The sequence below is a fragment of the Emydura macquarii genome, unplaced genomic scaffold (assembly GCF_026122565.2).
Source record: "Emydura macquarii macquarii isolate MOO-44397 ecotype Brisbane River unplaced genomic scaffold, CSIRO-AGI_Emac_v2 contig_2422, whole genome shotgun sequence".
Classification (NCBI taxonomy): domain Eukaryota; kingdom Metazoa; phylum Chordata; order Testudines; family Chelidae; genus Emydura; species Emydura macquarii.
The window spans coordinates 4,194,020-4,213,209 of NW_027132559.1; the positions used below are offsets into that span (position 1 = coordinate 4,194,020).

Genomic DNA, 19,190 nt, shown 5'->3' on the forward strand with positions numbered 1-19,190 from the left:
ACTTCAACGGGAGCAGAGATGGGCCAATGCTGAGTGTGTCCAGAAAAATCCCACTCTGTCTTTTGCCATGTTAGATGGGGACAGCCCAGGACTTCACAAATACGGTGCTGAAGAACAATGTTAAAGTGACTAGGATGATTATTGTATTTATTATTTAAGTGCTGTGCTTAGTGCTGTACTCCTGCCCAAAAGAAAGTGCAGTCTAAATGATAGAAGTGGAGAAGACAGGACACACTAGGAATCCTAGCGGAATAACAGCTTATATTCAGTTCAGTTTTGTGGGCATTGTGAAGTAAGTGCTTCATTGGGGTTGGGACTTAGAAAAGTAGCTTGCTGCACTGAGGTGGAGAGGGCATTCCTGGCATAGAGGAATAGCATGGAGGAGAGTATAGTGACCGGAGTTATACCTTAATTGTGCTGTCTACAAAATCTTACAAGCAGAAACTACTTAAAAACTGGTTTCCCAATATGGCAGAAACCACCCCTACAGAGCGCCTGGATGGGTGAGATTCACTTCAGGATGAATTTTAATGTTTTTAAAGTAGTTCACTCATAGGAGGAAAATTTTGCAATGTGTTTGAGACAGACATTTAAAATCTCATTTAAAAAAAAAAATCAATCACTCATTGAAATTGTCACAGCTTGTGCCCTGCAAAGACTGTTTTGTGGTCAGAAAAGCAGTACAGAGCTTCTAGTATATACTTTAGGTTGGAGCTATAGGATTGAGTAAATACCCATGAAAGGCTTAATAAATCTGTTTTGTCCCTTTTGCTGTATGTTTGTGTTTGAATCATAATAACCAGGGGACAATAGAAATTTGTGGGAAGTGTAAAAGAGGCAAATGCTGAGACTTTATGGCCATCACACAGCTGTTGCCATATTCTTCAAGATCTTAGATTTCATTAAAAAAATTATTCCAGTCCATCTCGTTGTAAAGATACCCTTCAGGATGTGACCCCACGCTGCTTTGTCTAGAGTTCAGCTGATTGATTGAAACACTAGCATCAAGGGATGTGTGAATTTACACCATTCATCTCACTTGGGATAAGTGCTGCTGCATGTTTATGAAAACTTAATTGCTAAAAGTGACTCATAAAAGGCAAAAAAGATGGTTTGTGCTGTATAAAGAAAATCTGGAGCAAAAGCTGCCACATGCACAGCAAAAAAATCACGTTTATTTCTTCTGTTTATTTTTTACATTAGAACTTCAGGTTGTGTCTGCCCTGAAAAAGTCTGATGACTTGAGAACTTGGTTGGTGGAGGAGTTTGTCAGAATCTGCACCGAGATCCAGATTTCAATGTTTGTGACAGACTGACAATATCCTGTAAAATTCTGAACAAACTTTATGGAGTCAACTTAATTTAATAAATTTTATCTTAAGCCTTAATTAGGGTTACTATCTTTGGAATACATTGTATTAAAAATACAGTTGTGTATCTGTTATTGGGCATTGTATATACTTTCTCTAGTAGAGAAGAGATGCTAATGTGCTTACTCTGTTATCTGCCCCTTTGAAGCCACCTCCTTGAGAGGTGGACATACACTAGTTCAAACTGGGATTCTCTAGGAACCAGCATAGAAAGGATTTTTGGATAAACAGCCTAGTTTTAAACCAGCTCAGGGCCTTTTTTCCTGATCCAGCAAATGGACAGGACCCCTGGTCTACAAAGGGTCCTAATCCTTTGGGTCGAAAGGACATGGGCCTACTGAGGACCCATAAGACTGTGTGCTTGTTCTGAGCTAAAGCTATGATGAACATGTAACCACAAGGACACCCCTAGAACGGGGCCAGAGCCCATGTTAGAGTTGGGGTGAATATTAGTAAGCTTATTAGCATGCATGTAGGTTCTTTTATAGTTTTTTTTTTTTTTTGTGCTTTTTACCTTAAGAATAAAATAGTCTTGCACTGAAGGAACCGTGTGGTACGTATAACTTTTGACAATCACTCTGCTATCAGTCTCTGAAGAGAAAGCAAACAGTTGTGCTAGGGCAAACTGTCTCTACTGGGAACAGCGAAGTGAAGGCAGGGAACTGTGCAGCCTGGAAATAGCCCTGTCAAAAGGGAGAGACACAAATCTCCACCCCAAAAAAGGCAATGGCTGGAGAGATTGAAGCCTGGGAGTGGATGCCTTTGCTGGACCACTAGGAGAAATACAGATGCAATTGTCCAGAACTGTGATGGGGAGGGGGAGGGGCAGTTTGTCAGAATCTGACCCCAGATCCAGATCTCAATTTTGCTAATAGGCCAAACTCTGAATCTGAACACCCTCAAACTCTGGGCTGTTTGGAATCCAGAACTAAAATTTGCAACAGATACCTACCTCTAACACTATGTAGCTTTTTCCATCTTTATTTTGCCTTCTTTAGTGCTAAGAAAGGCTGCTGTAGCAAGGCTTTCATACAGCATAAAAAGCTATTATTTATCAAGAAGTCAAAAGACTATTACAGACAGATGTAATAGAGAACTACAAAAATGAGACATTCTAAGGATTTCTAAGCAGTGGCTGATAATGATTTATGTGGGTAGGGTTCAGTCCTCAAAAAGCCATTCAAGCTTATAATTATCTTGGTGTATGTGGGAAGCTGCATTCATACATGCCCCCCTCCCCCTCCTCATTATAACCACATACTTTCAAATGAAAGAGAATAATTAAACTTTCCTTTTTCTAGAAGCAAAAATGGCTCGGTTCTCTGTAGGGGTCTTTGAAATCTTTGCCACCCATTAACTGCTTTAACCACCTAAGGCAATTAACCAAGTCAACTTCACAGTGAAAGAAGCAGACCAACAAAGCATATTTTGAAAAATCAGCAATATATTTTTCTTTTCTTTATAGTTTTCCCTTTATGGCAGGAAGTGCCAGAGGGGAAGGATGATCCTGTGGCAGTAGACGACCCACAGTTGGGTCTATGCTAGAAATTGCTAGTATAGCAATGTGGGCTGGATGTGTGATTTTTTTGGTGATAGTGCTATACCAGCAAAAACACTAGTAGAGAGACAGTTGTACTGGCATAAAAACCCTTTTGCCAAGATAGCTTATTTTGCTCAGGGAACTGGTATCAGCTATAGCAGAAAAAGTGTTTTCTGGATAGACACAGCATCTAGCCTAGGAGGAGATTGCCAGTATGGCTATGCTGGCTATACTGTAAGCATGGACTAAGTCTGGGATCTTGTTTAGGCATTTACATCAATCTAAAGAGTATGTAAAACAGTTGTACAGCCACTTTACACCGGTTTAAACAACTTCACAAGAAGCAGGGCCATGTGGGACCAGGCCTGGATATCCACAGTCTAATTCCTGGCTCAGCCATAGACTTGCTATGTGACCTTATACAAGTCAGCCTTCCTGGGTCTCATTTGCTGTCTGTAAAATAGAGATAATACTTTGCTTTCCCCACCACCTGTATCTTTATTTATCTTGTGTGTAATCTCTTTGGAGCAGGGATTGCCCCTTACTCTGTGTTTGTACAGCACCTAGCACAATGGGGCCTCTATCTCAGTAGAGGCCACTAGGCTCACCTGTAATATAAATACTATTACTACATTTTGAAAGTTAAGCATGCACACTTATGGCCCACTTATGTATGCACACAGCAGTTAGGCACACACAGACATAAACACACATACACATTGTGTGCATGCACATGAGATATTTGTTTAAGCACAAACAATTAGCATAAGTGCCTGTAAGTCATCAGGTCATCCCTCCCTGTCCATCTGGGAGGTAGGCCACACCCCCTTGCTACTGTGCTCCTGTGCAGGCAGACACTAACAGCAGGGGAATTAGCATTTGGGGCAGGTGCCCTGGCCCCATCTGCAGATCCCAAGCATTACCTAGTCTCTAGCCCTAGACAGGGTGAGCAAGCAGCCTGTAGCCCCAGCCCTTCAGGGAGGGCAAGGCAGCTAAGTAGTCTCTAGTCCTAGGCAGAGCAAGCCGGCACTCTATAGGGCTCCAAGGCTTTGTAGGCTGGGATGAGGCAACCACCCCAGAGGTGGTGTGGAAAGTGGGGGATTGGGACACAGGTCAACCTGACTCCACTGCATCCCAGCCCAGGGCCCTGTCAGTGGCAGAGAGTCAGCAAGGTTCCAGCCACAACTTGCTGATGCAGCTGCAGGCCACAACACAACCAGAGAGTCCCCTTCCCTGTAGTACCTGGTCCTCCATGTTGCCTTCAATCTCCTTAGGGTAGATGACCAGGGGGTAACACCCACAGCTTTGGAGGCAGCCAGCAGCTCCTCTAGGTCAGTCCCAGCAGGAAGCTCCAGTAGTTCCTCTGAGACCCAGGCAACAGGGCAGTAGCCATACTAGGGCACCACCTCCATTGGAAAAACATCCTCCCCCTCCAGTAGCTCCCTTCCAACTGAGCTAGATGGCTCAGCTTTTATACTTCCTGTCCTGCCCCTCAACTTCCGGTGGGGAGGGCAGGGTTGTTTTGGCTCCACCCACTGGGCATCAGGCCATCCCTCCCTGTCTGTCTCCGAGAGGCCACGCCCCCTCACTGCAGTGCCTAACTGACCTTGTTCCTAACTATGTGCATATGCTAGCACTTGACATGTGCTTGTCTAACTTTGAAAATTTGTCCTGTAATATTCTTGATACTCTGGTGGCTTTTGAAGAATAGACAATGCTCTGGCCAAAGTGAAAGAGAAAGTCTAGGGCATTGCCATAGGTGATGGTTACTTCTCAGAGATGAAACATCGATGGTGTCCTCTGTACATCAGATGCTGTGTACCATAAAGAGCATTTGTAACCAGTAGTAGGCAGAACTCTGAAATCTTAGTGGAGAAACAGACAAAAAGAAAAGAATTAAAACTCCCTCTGTCATTCATGAAATCATTAACTTGCCAGAAGTGAACAACATGCCCATTGTTTTCCATCTATCTAATGATTGGTTTGCACCGTAAAACAGTGAAAGTTCTTTTGGTAATTGGAAGAAAAATGTAAGTGAAATACTTGACTTTTTGCCCTGTCATTAAAAATATGCTGCTCTTTGGAAACAAAAGCAATAGACTGTTCTCAAAATCACTAGCTGGCCAGAACTGGATAATTAAACGGTTCCTTTGTCACCCATGGGTGCTTTAGGTAAGTAGGACCTTCCATTACCATTCTCCCAGCAAAGCCCACTGCTTTATTTTATCCTGTGGTCATGTCAGGTCTCACAAGTTAAGTAGCATTGTGCTGGGTTGGTTTTTTAATGGGAGATCTCCAGGTAGTGCAGGAAGTGCTACTCATAATCTAATATGGGGATTAGTGCATAGGCAATGCCCAACATGCTCTAAGGGAAAGAGATGCTTTGGGGGGGAAGGGGTGTGCATAAAACAAAGGACATGACCACCTGTGGTTGTCAAAGATCCCATGGCCCTTTTTATAAAGGAAGAGATGTTAATTTTGGGGTGAATCTAATCTGAAGATGGATGGTGTAATTTCCAGATAGGAGAGCACTAGCTAGAAGCATAAATGCAGTGGTGGGAGGGGCATATTTGAGTATGATCCCATCTGAGACCTTAGGTATGTATTCGTGGCTACACTTCTATTTGTGGTGTGTTAGCTCAAACAGAGCTAGCATGAATATGTCTGCTGGAGCTGGAAATGACACCTCCAGTGAGTGACCTCTTTAAATTTCAACTCAGGTGCTTCCATTCCATCTACCTTCACTCCCCTAGTGGTTTCAGTTTGATGCAGAATTCTTGACTTCCTGCCCTAAACTGTTGTGTAGTGAGTTGTTACAGAACTATGGTGTTCCCTCTCAGAAGTGGCTGCCTTTCTGTAGTGGGTAATTGATTTCTCTACAGTCATCTCCCCTGCCCACCTCATAGGAATATCATGAGGTTCACTGGTTGTGTAGCCATCCTCGGAAGAAAGATATGGAATAAGTATAAAATCTTATTATTCTATCTCACTGAAGGAAGAGCATTATTTCTTGTATTCCCTGCGGTTTTCTCATCATCTAAGGGCTGATTTTCAAAGGAAAACTTGGTGCTCAGCTTTCGTAGAAAGGCGATAGGACTTGGGAGCCTAACTCCACTTTTGTGCCTTTGAAGTTCCATCCTAGATATTTTACTTTCTGATTTTAACATTTGAAGCTGTCTTTGCTGGGTTTAGAATGCTGACTGTGTGCTCCTGCTAATTTGATACATTGCCTTTCGTGACAGAACTGACTGCTAGCCAACCGCAAGATGGGAAAAGCGGATCTGCTCCTCACCTTCCGCCCCCTAGCATCTCATTGCCGCTTTGCTGACTGTTTTCTCTCCTCCTTTGAACTGGCTGCTCAGGAAGTCATTAATGAGCAATGTGTGGATCAGCACAGTTCTTTTGCTTAAGTTTGGTATGTTTTATGTAAAAGTCCTATAGAATTGAATATGAATGCCACCAATAGAGTTTTATAAAAATTACTCGAAAACCCTACAGTATTTAACCGGGGTCATCCTTCCTGTGCAAGATTTAAGCCTCCCTGCAGAGTTTGCTAGAGAATTCTACCCCAGCTATAGAATTCAGCTGATTAGTTTAGAACACTGTAAGAAGAAGATCATTCTCTAGTATATTCTATAGGACTCTTTCATAAGTGTGTGAAATCAATGGAGGGCTTATAAGGGAAAAATTAATTTCAGGCTCATTTCCGAACCCACTGGTTGATGGCAGTATCACACTCTCATTTCTCCCACTCCATGCAGACACAAATCTCTGGCAAGGTTCTCTCAGAAACTAAAGGACTGCCACATCTGCCTCTTCCTCGCAGTTTCCAAGCACGCCAGGTATATCTCAGGAAATAAGATCATCTTCCAAATGCTCATAAATGGTGCTTTTGTCTTACTTGGTAAAGCAAGGAAGTAAGTGCCCCCACACACTAAAACCTAAATAAACCTTAGGGCTGGACTGTTGCAGAGCATTGATCCTGCTCACCAGATGACCCCCCTCTGTGAGCACATGGGCAGAAAGGCAGTGGCATAGCTACGGGCAGGCCTGGGTGGGCTATGGCCCACCCACTTTGAAAGTAGGCCCACCCAATCAGATTTTAAGCAATTCATCCCGTGTTTTTATTAGCCTCTGTTTTGCTTGTGACACAAGGCTTGTGCCCACCCGTGTCAACCACAGGCCCTGCCAAAAAACCAGTTCTGGCTACACCTCTGGCAGAGAGTGGCTGAGAATGGGCGGAGTCTTTGCTCCAGCTCCCCTACTTGGCTGATTAGATGCAAGGCCACGTAAACCGCTCCCTTTCCCAGGGTTGCTATAACTTATTTCCCCTGCCACAGCAAAGGAAAGCGAGTGAGGAATGGCACTTCAGAGGACTGTCTCTCTGGCACGGTGCCTCCTAGGAGACTGCAGCTCATGCACCACCCCTGGCTCAGGGCTGTGCCTAAAGTCAAATGTCACTCACAGTGAATAGTGAAACAATTGCTGCCAAGCCAGCAATAGCAGCTGCTAACAGTTCCAAGCTGTTAGTCTGACTGTGCCATTTCTGAGTGCCTCGGAGCATGGAAATAGCTTGGACCCTTTCTTATCACTCAAGAGTGGGGTGTGTGACAAGACTATCCATGCAAAGTCAAGCTGCCTCGAGGAAAGCAGAAATGAATTCTCTGCTAGCCTGTCTACAGGTGTCAGGAAACCTGCTTTACTGTATCCAGAACAAGAATAGAAATGACTCTTTTCTACATGTCTTGCCCTCAGGCCCACCAACAGGAATTCCAGGTCCCAGGACAGAACAGTCCCACCCCCGCCTCTTCTGCCCACAGCCCCACCCACAGTCCACCTCAGGCCCTGCCCCTCCCCTGCTTGGTTTGCTCACTGCCGCCCCCCACTCCTCTCTTCCACACTTCCCCTTGCACCAGGCGGCGAGCGACAGTGGGTGGGGGAGGGACGCATGCAGCAAGCGACAGAGGGAAGGAGGAGGGACGGGACGAGCGAGCAATGGCAGGGGGGGTGAGGGCTGAGGAGGGAGGGGGACACAGCTGTGGGGAGGCCAAACAGGGAAAGGGGGGTATGGAAGAGGGGAGGGGAGGCCTAAGTGGGGAGGTGGGCTGGTGGGGAGGGGTGTGGCGGTGAGCAGAACAGGGACTGGGCAGAGCAGGTGTGGACTGTGGGCAGGGCCACGGGCGGAAAAGGCAGGACAGGAAGCTAGTCTACCCAAGGAGAAGCTTTCACCCCACCGCCCACGGCCCAGGCCCCTTATAAAATCACTGGGCCCCTGGGCAATTGCCCCTTTGCCTCCCCCATCAGCAGGCCTGCTTGCCCTCCATCCATCCAGCACATACTCAGAGCTGCCGCTGGATTTGTGGCAGACAGAACGTTGCTGTTTAGTGCAGCAACTTCTGCACACCTTAGCTTTGTAAAATGAATGTATTTGGTTACATTCCCAACATGCACTGCTACTCTTCTACTTTTCACTTCAAGGGCTGTGATGTTCACGTACTTCCAGGTGGAGCTCCTGGTAGCATTTTCAGTCTATCGTGTAAGCGTGTAAGGCCTGTTCTTACTCCCACACAAGCCAATAGGGGTTTTGCCAATGGGAGTAGGACTGGTGCCCTTGTCATTAGGGGTTGGAGTTTCAAAGGCTCCTAAGTGATTTAGGAACGCAAGTTTCATTTGGCCTGGTGTATTGTGTAGCCACTCACAACCATGCAAAGACATGGTAAAATGCTACCAAATCAGAATGAGGATGGGCATTGGGGAACTAGGCCCTTGTTTAATTGTCTTGAAAACTATGGGCCATTGCATTCCTCCTACTCATTAGTGTAGAGGGGATGGCAGGTTCAGGCAGGCAGAGTAGGGAAGCCCACGCAGCATAATCCTCCTTTCTCCAGATCTGTGTGAACTGCATGGGTGAGAGAATGTGGCAGCTAGATCAGTGTGGTTAGAGCTGAGGGATGGCTGCTCCACAGCCCATCATCCACCCCCAAATCTGTGGAGATTCTGGCTGAATTGCTAAAGTGGCAGTTAATACTGCTCCCTGGAGGTAACCACCATTTCAGCATACACCGTGTTAGTGCTAGTGTGGATGGAGGTCACTGGTATAACAACAGTTTCAACAGCCCTGCCACCATAGTCCCACAATGCACTAGGCACTGCTGAAATTTTCCAGAAGCTGTTCCTGCTGGAAATTGTGCTAGGAACTGTGGGATAGGTTTGCAACTGCAGCTGTGTGGATGTGGGACAAAACTGCAGCTGTTCAGACTCTGAATCAGCCTCACTAGCATGGATGCACTGAATTATGGGCAGAGAATCTGAATACACTCAAAGAGAAGCTGGTGAATAAACTGCTGAAGTATGATACCTTCCTCACTTTAGCGTCTGTGATTAAATAGAGTCCTCCCATCCTGGGTCTGAGTCTGAACAAATCTGCCAATTCTCCTCTCTCAAGGAGCTCATGGTGGCCAAGGTTAAGAAAAGACATTCTATCATAAAGTTTCAGATGAAGTTCCAATGAAAGTCTTTGAATGTGCTGCCTCTGCAGCTCTGCCAACCCCTGCTGGCCTACGGGCTCTTTTATATCAGCATGGAGCCCAAATTCTGAGGCTCCCTGGGTAGCGCATTTGCAGAAATCTTTATTCTCCTCTATCACGGACTTTTACCTGATTTTTTATGCTGCAAACCCAAGTCAAACCCTCTGAACAAACAAAACAAGCTTTCAAAATACTGGGAATGGACTGTTACTAGGAGCACAGACTGTAGAATTTGCCATACAAGTTCAGCCCAATGATCCCTCAAGTCTGGCATCCTGCTTCCAGCAGTGGTACATGTCTATTGCTGACAGCAAATTCTTCAGATGTCAGGCATGCATTTTAAATAGTTATTTGCATGCAGAGGGAATCCGGAAAGGCTAGATGGATCACCTGGCATGTCAATCACAATTCACAATGCCATTGCCTCAACAGAACTGCATTCTCCCAGCAGGAATCATTTTGACAGGAAATTGCATATAAATAGAAACATTTCAGAAGAAAACAAAAGTAAAGCAAAGCAAAGTAAATGACTCCAAAAGAAAATGAATTGTGAAGCAAACAGATGCAGCTCAGCTAAAATAACACTGCAGACAGCTACACTTCTTTGAGTGCTTGCTCATATCAATTCCAAGTAGGTGTGTGCATGCCATGTACACAGTCTTCAGAAGGTTTTTCCCTTAGCAGTACCTGTCATGGTACCTCCATGGCACTATACATAGGACCCCACTGACCTGCCACTGACTGCCTCTTCCGTTCCCTATTACTGCCCAGGACGGTCGTTGGAGCGACATGTCTCTTCTCTTGCTTTGGCAAGCGTTTCCTTAGTGGTCTCTATTGTTGAACCTGTAAATAGTTAGATTAGATTTAGTTGTTAGTGTTTAGTTGAGCTTTTGTTTGCGGAGTGTCCCCCCCAATTAAGTTTTCCCCCCTTACCCGGCATGCCTCAACCCTAAAGATTCAAACTGTGCGAGACCTGCCATAAGCCTATAGCAAAGGGCAATCCCCACAAATTCTGCTTGAAGTGCCTGGGTGAATCCCACCAGACAGATCGCTGTAGGATTTGCAGGGATTCTGTCCTAGGACCAAGAAAGAGAGGAGCGTCAGGCTGAAACCACCTCCTCATGGAGACAGCCCTTCATCCCCAGTCGCCAGGCCAGTCAGACCCTGCACCTAGCACCTCGGTGTGGAGTGCGCCAGCCTCAGTTAGGGAGCCTGTGGTGCTGAAGAAGGACTCAGCACCTACAGATACTCAGAACCACATTTCCCTGGTGCTGAAGTCAGCCCAGCAAGGCTCCCACTCACCAATGCTGCACAAGAAAACTGACAGAGGGCGCTTGCCTATGGTGAAAACAGCAGGGATAGAGTGCTAACAGTGCGTCTCTCGGGCTGGGGCACGCAGTGTCTACCTCTCCAGAGGTGGCACCAGTGACTCTGGGCCCACAGAGGGGTCTGTCAAGTCCGGTGCCAGTAGACTCCCCCATAAGGGAGAGCTAGGTGGAAGAATTGGATCTCCCTTCCATCCCAGACACGTTTGAGGTGGCTAGAGACCTGATAGCCATGACAACACAGCAGCCCCCTGCCAGGCCAGAGAGAGCACTGGACGTAAGACTGCTGGCACCACAGCAAAGCGCGGCGCTGTCTAGAGGCAAACTGGCCATGATATGGCACCAGTTGCCTTCTCTATGGCATCCCTCTCTGGCACTCTCTCGCTTGGCACTGCTGTGGGCTCTACGTTCAGAGTTGCGGTCTTCGGACTCAGAGGCGGAGTTGCATATCTCCAAGCATAGCCGGCACCAGTCGAAGTGGCGCCTCTACAGAAAAGAGACGGGATCCCAAAACGAGCTGGCGGACCATCTCAGCAGGTCCTTCCACAACCACGAGTGGTCTATTCGCCCAGACATCGTGAACAGCATCTTCTAGCAGTGGGGAGTTCCCCAGGTAGATCTGTTCGTGACAAGACTCAACAAGAAGTGGCAGCAGTTTTGCTCATTCCTGAACCACAGCCCGGGCTCAGTCGTGGACGCATTCCTCCTTCCCTGAGTAGACCACCTGCTCTATGTATTCCCGCCCTTCCCGATCATTCATACGGTCCTGCTTAAGGTCAGGAGGTCTGTCATACTGATAGTTGCAGCCTGGCCCTGACAACATTGGTACACAATGCTACTGGAACTATTGGTGGCCTCTCCAATTGCCCTACCATTGGTGTTGGACCTAATCACCCAGGATCACGGCCACCTCCAGCATCCCAGCCTCAAGTCTCTCCACTTCACAGCATGGAAGCTTTATGGCTAAACTCCAGAGAGTCAGCATACTCGGAGCCTGTTAGAGAGGTCTTCCTCAGCAGCAGGAAACCATCCACCAGAGCTACATACTTGGCCAAGTGGAAGAGATTTTTGATTTGGGCAATGCAGGAGGACACCTCTCTAATGCAAACATCAATACCCTCCATCTTGGACTATCTGCTGCACTTCAAGCTGCTAGGTCTGGCAGCGTCATCCTTAAAAGTTCACCTACTGGCAATCTCGGTGTTCCATCCTGGGCTGGATGGTCAATCAGTCTTTGCTAATCTGACGGTGACCTGTTTTCTCAAGGGCCTTGACAGGTTATACCCCCAAGTTCACCATCCAGTACCAGCATGGGACCTTAACTTGGTACTTTCCAGGCTAATGGGGTCTCCCTTTGAGCCCTTAACAACATGCTCACTCCTCTAACTTTCATGGAAGGTGGCATTCCTGGTCGTGATAACCTCAGCTAGGAGGGTGTCTGAGCTCAAGGCCCTGACATCCAAACTTCCATACATGGTGTTCCATAAGGACAAGGTTCAGTTGTGACCTCATCCGGCCTTCCTCCCTAAGGTGGTAACCCAGTTTCACATGAGCCAGGACATCTTCCTCCCGGTATTCTTCCTTAAGTCACATTCCAATAGCAGGGAATGAGGTTTCCATTCTCTAGATGTCAGGTGGACACTGGCTTTCTACATCAAAAGGACAAGACCATTTTGTAAATCAAACCATCTCTTTGTCGCAGCAGCAGACAGGATGAAGGGTCTCCTGGTATCATCCCAGAGGATTTCATTGTGGATTATGTCCTGCATTAGGACTTGCTATGACCTAGCAAAAGGCGCAGGCCTCCTCGGCAGCATTCCTAGCACGTCCCTACACATGAGATCTGCAGGGGCGCAACATGGTCATCGATCCACACATTCACCCCACATTATGCCATCACCCAATAGGCCAGGGATGATGCAGCATTTGGCAGCGCAGTGCTTCAATCAGCAATTCTGTGAACTCCAACCCCGCCTTCTATGGTCAGCCTGGGCGTCACTTACTTGGAATCACCATGAGCAAGCACTAGAAGAAGAAAAAACGGTTACCTACTTTTTTGTAACTGTTGTTCTTCGAGATGTGTTGCTCATGTCCATTCCAAGACCCACTCACCTTCTGTCAGAGCCGGCAAGAAGGAACCGAAGAGGCGGTGCGTTGGTGGGGCCTTATATATGGTGCCATGGAGGCATGACTCCAGGGGGTGCTTGCACTGACCCAACGGGTACCACTAGGGGAAAAAAAACCTTCTGATGACTGTGTATATGGCACGCACGCACCTACCTGGAGTGGAGGTCAAAGAACAACAGTTACAAAAAGGTAGGTAACCATTTTTTATATTTGCCTCCCTCCACTCCCAAATTTGAAGTGTATGGAACTGCCTGCTCTCAGTACAGATGCTGATCAGAGCCAGCACCCAAAAGCAATCTGTCTATTGATCTAGGGCACAGTGAGGGGAGAGAGGTTTCCAGAAGGCCCGGGCCTACCTCCCTGGTCCCTGACTGGACCTGGAAGTTTGTTTGGGCTGCTCTTCCATCATGATGGCGTGGAAGCTGGGCCAAGTCTGAGTGGTGATAGGACCCCCCTACACCTGTTTGCTCCTCCCCCCACCTTTGCACTTTGGGTGTCTGGCACCCGAGACACTGGACATCTCCAGCCCTCAGGAAGAAGCAGAGCAGGGGGCACTGGGAAAGCTCAGTCTCTAGGATGGTGAGAGGAGGGGATGTGGGCTTTTGGTGCTTCCTGGGGAAGTAGAAACATAGAAGCAAGATTCCCAGAACTGCCTGGCCCTTGGCGGGGGCCGTCTAACCACCTCTCTTGGTAAGAGCTTGGGGCTGAGTGTGGGCAGGGAGATCACCTGACTGGGTGCAGAGGGCAGAGCTGAGGGAGAGGCAGTGGGAAGGGAGTGGGTGTGGAGCTGGGTGCAGCGTGGGAAATGTGGGTCTGGGTGCTGGGACAATGGGGGGAGGAGCGTGTGGAGGTGAGTACTGAGGGAGAGAGCATGCAGCTGGTGCAGGGCAGTAGAGGGAGAACTCTGGGCTCCCCTCTTTAGGAAAATTCTGGTGGTGCCCCGACTATTTATCCCTCCCAGTGGTGTCTAAGCATTGTGCTCCATGGGCCTTATTTTCTACTGCCTTGAATGTTGTATATGAATTTACTTCTCTTGCTAGTGAGTGCAAAGTTGATGTGAAATGCTACCATCCTGGTTTGGTAACTTCGTATGCCCATGTTGCACAGGTGTAAATGCCTACACAAGGGGTAAGGTAGTGGAGTATCAGGTCTAATGTTTGTTCTTTATTAGCTCTTGGGTAGACAAAATACAGGGAGATAAGACAGACATATCTGGACTAATTTAGGCTTCTACAAATCCATAGTTTGGGCATTTTTTTTTGCTGTTGAGCCCTTTGCACAGTTGCCAGCATTTGAAAATATTTGCAAGGGACAATTCATCTAATAACCTGGGTGCCCTGAGCCATTGGAAGGTCATGCACAATTTTAGTGAAGTATTAGGCTATTTTCTTACTTGGAGGGTGAGAGCTAAACAACAGAAAAAGCAACGCGTGCTGTTGTTGTAAATAGCATTCCCATACTTACAGCCATTTCGAACAGTCATTGATCACAACAAGGGCAATGTGGCCTAGGAAAAGTCCTAGGAGGTCCATGTGTATGCACTATCAGGGTAAGCTTGGCCAGTCCCAAAGGTGGCTTGATGCCTTGCTTGTGCATGCTGTGCCTGTTGACAGACTGTACATCCTTTAGCCAACTTTTCAATTTGGATATTGATGTTTGGCCACCAGACATAACTTGTTGCCAAAGCCTTCATTTTACCCACACCTTGATGGTCTAAATGCAGCTCTTCCAGCACTACTGGTGCAGCTTCCTAGGGATGAGTGCTCAAATACCCCATAGCAGGCATCCATCACTAATGACTAGCTCCTCCTTCCAACTATAGAATGGGGGGACAATACACTTGTGTTTGGCCCTCCATCCTTTCTTAGTAGTCGCAAACAGTTGTGCTAAAAGGGAATGATTCCAGTTGCTTTCTTCAACATCATACAGGTTATTGTTAAGGTATCTCTTTGAAATATGGGACAAATACATCTTTGAGTCTGACCTGCAGATTAATTCGCCACTATCCAGCAACAGTTAGGGCAACCATTAACATTTGAATAAGTTCCTGTATTCACTTTATATTGAGGGTAAACCCTACTCCTCAACACTAGATTGTTAAACTTTGAGGAACAATTTTTAAGGCAGCCTTTACATTTGTACAACCAGTTGGTATGTGTTTGTACATGCAAAACCACTCATTTGTACACACAGCTATGAAACCATACACCCCTGCAAATAGGTGTGCATAAAAGTTGTGGAACTGATCCTAAGCTAGTGTAAACCAGTGCAGCTCCACTGAAGTCAAGGAAGCCACTCTGAGTTACACGGGCTAAGGATCTGGCCTACACATGTAGGTTTTAGAGGCTGGTTTGATCACGTCAGCATTTGTTTGCACAGTTGCCTTTTGGCACATGCAAATGCAGTTTTTTGAACATGCAAGCACATGGAAAGCCACTGAATGTTAAGGGAACGAGCACATTGTGATGAAGATCAAAATAGTTACCTTGTGTCTTAGGAATGTTGTAAGTTTAATTAATTAGGTCTCAGTCCCTCTCTTACTGAGGTCAGTGGCAAAATTCCTATTGACTTAAATGGAAGCAGTTTCAGCCCTAAATGCCTTAATAGTAACAAGTGTTAGGGGTATAGCAGTATACAGCCTTACCACTAGATGGCAGTGTAGGCAAGCATCATTACAAGCAATATGGGGCTTCCACTGCCACAAAAACATCCCAAACATTGTTAATAAAAATGATGTGATGTGCCAGTAAAAAACAAAAATCCTGCCATATCAGTAATGAAATTAAGAGGTAAAAGGTGAGCTGGCGTGTTCTCAGAGCCCAGCTGGCAGGGCTCAGTGCTTGGTTTAGTTGATATACTTCACTAGTTGGCTTATGCTAATGTGCGGAATATAAATCATTCTGCGTGAGCTCAAGTCAGAGACATATCTTTTGTGTCTGACCTTTAATTCACCTTTCTTCTTAGTTATTATTCTGAGTTTGAATAGCAATGAAGGATCTAAGGAGACACACACACACACACACACACACACACACAAAAACAAGAAGCCATGAAGGAATTAACAATATCTGGGCCTGGAAGGACCAAGTGCAGTGAGAGACAGGAAGTCATTATAACGTTATGACTGTTTAACCCTTTGTGCGGTCTTATAAGACATGCCAATGAGGCAGTGTGGTCAGTGAACTGGGCACTAGACTGGGACTCAGGGAACCTGCGTTTTAATCCTGGCTGTGGCTCTGCCATTGACCCACTTTGTAACCTTAGCCATGTCATTTCACCTATGTTTTCTTTTGTTCCCCTGGTTGCCTAGCACACAGTTAGGGCTGGGTGGGAAACTGCTTTCTCACCCCATTAGAGTTTTTGACATTTCAAATTTTCCATCCCGAACTGGAACATAAATTCAAAATGTCAAAACAAAATTTGCAAACCAAAAATCCAAAAAAGGCTTTTGGTTCAGGTCCATCGAAACATTTCATTTTAATTTCAACCTCTTCCCACCCCCTTTTCTGTGTACATTTATTAACATTTCAAAACAAAAAGTCATTTTCACTCAAAAAAACAAATTTTTCCCATTCAACAATCTCAATTTTTTTTTTCTAACCAAAAATGTTTCAAGTTGAACTTGATATTATTTCACAAACAGATCTGGGTTTTGACAAATCAGCATCTTTCGGCTAAAAAAAAAATTAATAAAAAATTCCCAACCAGCTCTACACACAATCCCAGTTGGGGCCTTCAGATGCTACCATAATATAAATCAATAAACATGTGTATTGATCTTGTTTGTTTCACAGATTGCTCATGGGGTAAGAGTATGTAATAAAAATAAGGTGCCTGTGAGGGTAATGGGGCACCAGACATCTAGTTATATCCCAGCATATTTAGCACACCCAGCTCAGCATAAAAGGCTGAAGTATGGCTGCCCCTTTGTGGCTGCACAATATGAGGGGAGAAGACATGAGACCTTCTTCCCTCAGTGCAACCATAAGGGAGACCAGCCTTATTGCTAGGCAGCTAAATCCAACCCTCTCTCTCATTTGGAATTTATGTAAAGTCCCTCTGTGCCAGAGGCATGGGCTGCTGAGCCACTGTATCGATCGCCGCCTTCTGAACGGAGAGGCAGGGCTGGCAGGGACACCCTTTCCACAGGGGACAGGGGGAGTGTACACTGTGTCTGCTGGCCCCTCTTCCCACTATGCAGAGTTTAAGTAGTGTTGAGAGCTTTGCCCTGTTCCTCTGCACCAGTGATGAATTTCACTCCCAAGTACAACAGGGGGCCCTCTAACAGGGCTGGCAATGGTCCTTAAAGGGAACATGCATATCTTAGTGGATGCCCCTTGGAAATACCCTCCCTGCCAGCTCTAAAACTCCTCCACCGGTGATCTAACGATGGATTGCACTCTGCTCTCCATAGTATTCTCCCCCCAGCAGTATCCCCTTTCCACTCCCCAGGATCCTCCACCTCCATTAATAACTCAGTGCTGAAATTCAGCCAACAGATAGATCACTGCCGCTTCACCAGTCCTGCTCTGAGGACCCAGAAGTGGTTCACTGGTAGAAGATTGTCAGCCTTCGAACTGGGGTGTTGTCATCTCTCTGTGAACCACCTGGGTTCACTGGCTGGGGCTATAGCAGAAGGAAGAGATCTGGAAGCTGTTCTCCTCATGGTCCTTCATCTACCAGCTTCCTTCCCTCTGCTCCTTCCAAGCCTGAGGGGGACAGGACAGCTGGTAGTCGAAGAGCTGTGAGGAATGCAGTAGTCACCAGCTCCCCTCCTGTTGCTCCTGCACCAGCTGGCAATTTGCTAAGTTGCAGAGCTACAGCTGGGGCATTACTGGGCAATTTCAGGGCATATGGAGGGATGTGGCCAGAGCCAGATTTAGGGGCAGGCGACCTGGGCTTGGGGGAGGGGGGTGGACGCCAGACTCAGGGGGCTGTTTTTGTTGTTAGCGACAAAAAGGAAAATAGAATGTTTGAAATAAAATGTTTCAGGTATTCCATATGCGGATTCATTTTTCACTAACCTTCTAGAATGTTCTGGACCTTTGTAGACTCTCGGGGAACACTTCCAGACTTTCTAACCGTAACTACTTGGATGCGAAGCTGCCTCGATTTCATTGTGGCCTGCAGAGACAATGGAAAGGAACATGGGCGGTGGATATAACAGACCAGGGGAGGCTAAGAGGTGGCCCCGCCTCTTCCCCCGCTGCTGGGAAAGGGCATCTGCCAGAAGTTTTTGCTCATTTTTTATGTATCATGCAAGTTCTTGGGTGACTGAGATGGTGGTATCTGCTACTCAGCTTCCCAGATCCCCTGGACTCCCCAGGGAGATTACTGATGAACCCGGGATGCTAAGTCACAGATACCGCCTCCTCAGCTGACAGGGAACCTGCATAGCACATAATAAGCTCATCTCAGGGGAGGGGTGGAGAGCATGAGTGGCGGGGGCCTCAGGGGAAGGAGAGATGTGAAGGAGAGGGGGCTGAGCAGGGGGCAGGAAGGGATGCAGTGAGTGATGGCAGGAAGGCCAAGCGGGGAGGATGGAGGAAGGATATGGCCAGCAGCGGCAGTGGGGCCAAGTGGTGTGGAGGAAGAAAGGAGGGATGCATGAAGTGAATGGTAGTGGGGTGGCCGATTGGGGAGCAGGGGGGAAGGAGAAGAGGGACGCATGCAGCAAGTGGGGAGGAATCCAAGTAGAGAAGAGAGAGGGGTTTTGGGTGGAGTGGGGGCAGGGCCCGGGGTGGAGAGGTGGTTGAGTGGGGGCAGGGCCATGGGCAGAAGAGGTGGGACAGAGAACTAGCCTCCCCAAGGGGAAGTTTCACCCGCCACCCATGGTTATGAAGATACCATCATTGCTGCCAAAGAAATGGCGGAAAACTTAGGAGTTGAGCCTGTCTTTAAGGAAACGCGTATTCATCAGAAAAAGAGACAGTTTGGTTACAAGGGCGGAGATGAGATGATGGGAAGCTCGGAAAAAAAATTCAAGAGGGAGTTATTTTGCTCATTCAAAAGTCCATTGAAGAAATGTTTGGACAAATGAAACAGCACAAAATGACTGGAGGGTGGAGCGGAGGTTGTATGACCTTAGTAAGCTGCCAGTGGACAGGAAAACACTCTTAAACAATTGTATGGACCTTCACTGGACGCTGACACATGGGGAATATTCGGACGTCAATGACAAAGACCTCCATGTCAAATTGGACATCATCTGTCACATTTTGCCACACAGGAAGCACTCTCCACTCCAAGTTTTCCAATTCATTCATGATGCAGAGCTGAAGGACACTTTTCCTAATGTGTG

At 46.9% G+C, this 19,190-nt stretch overlaps 1 long non-coding RNA gene across 3 annotated transcripts in view; it reads right to left on the bottom strand.

Annotated features, from left to right (window-relative positions):
* The window catches only part of LOC137162230 (uncharacterized), a 106,120-nt gene that overhangs the window by 32,325 nt on the left and 54,605 nt on the right, over positions 1–19,190 (bottom strand). For 2 of the 3 annotated variants that reach the window (XR_010922335.1, XR_010922333.1), the window contains exon 3: positions 17,914–18,013. This is a non-coding gene — a long non-coding RNA (uncharacterized lncRNA). Of the gene's footprint in view, positions 1–12,905; positions 12,990–17,913; positions 18,014–19,190 lie in introns of those variants that run through there. The other variant, XR_010922334.1, reaches the window with a different exon arrangement.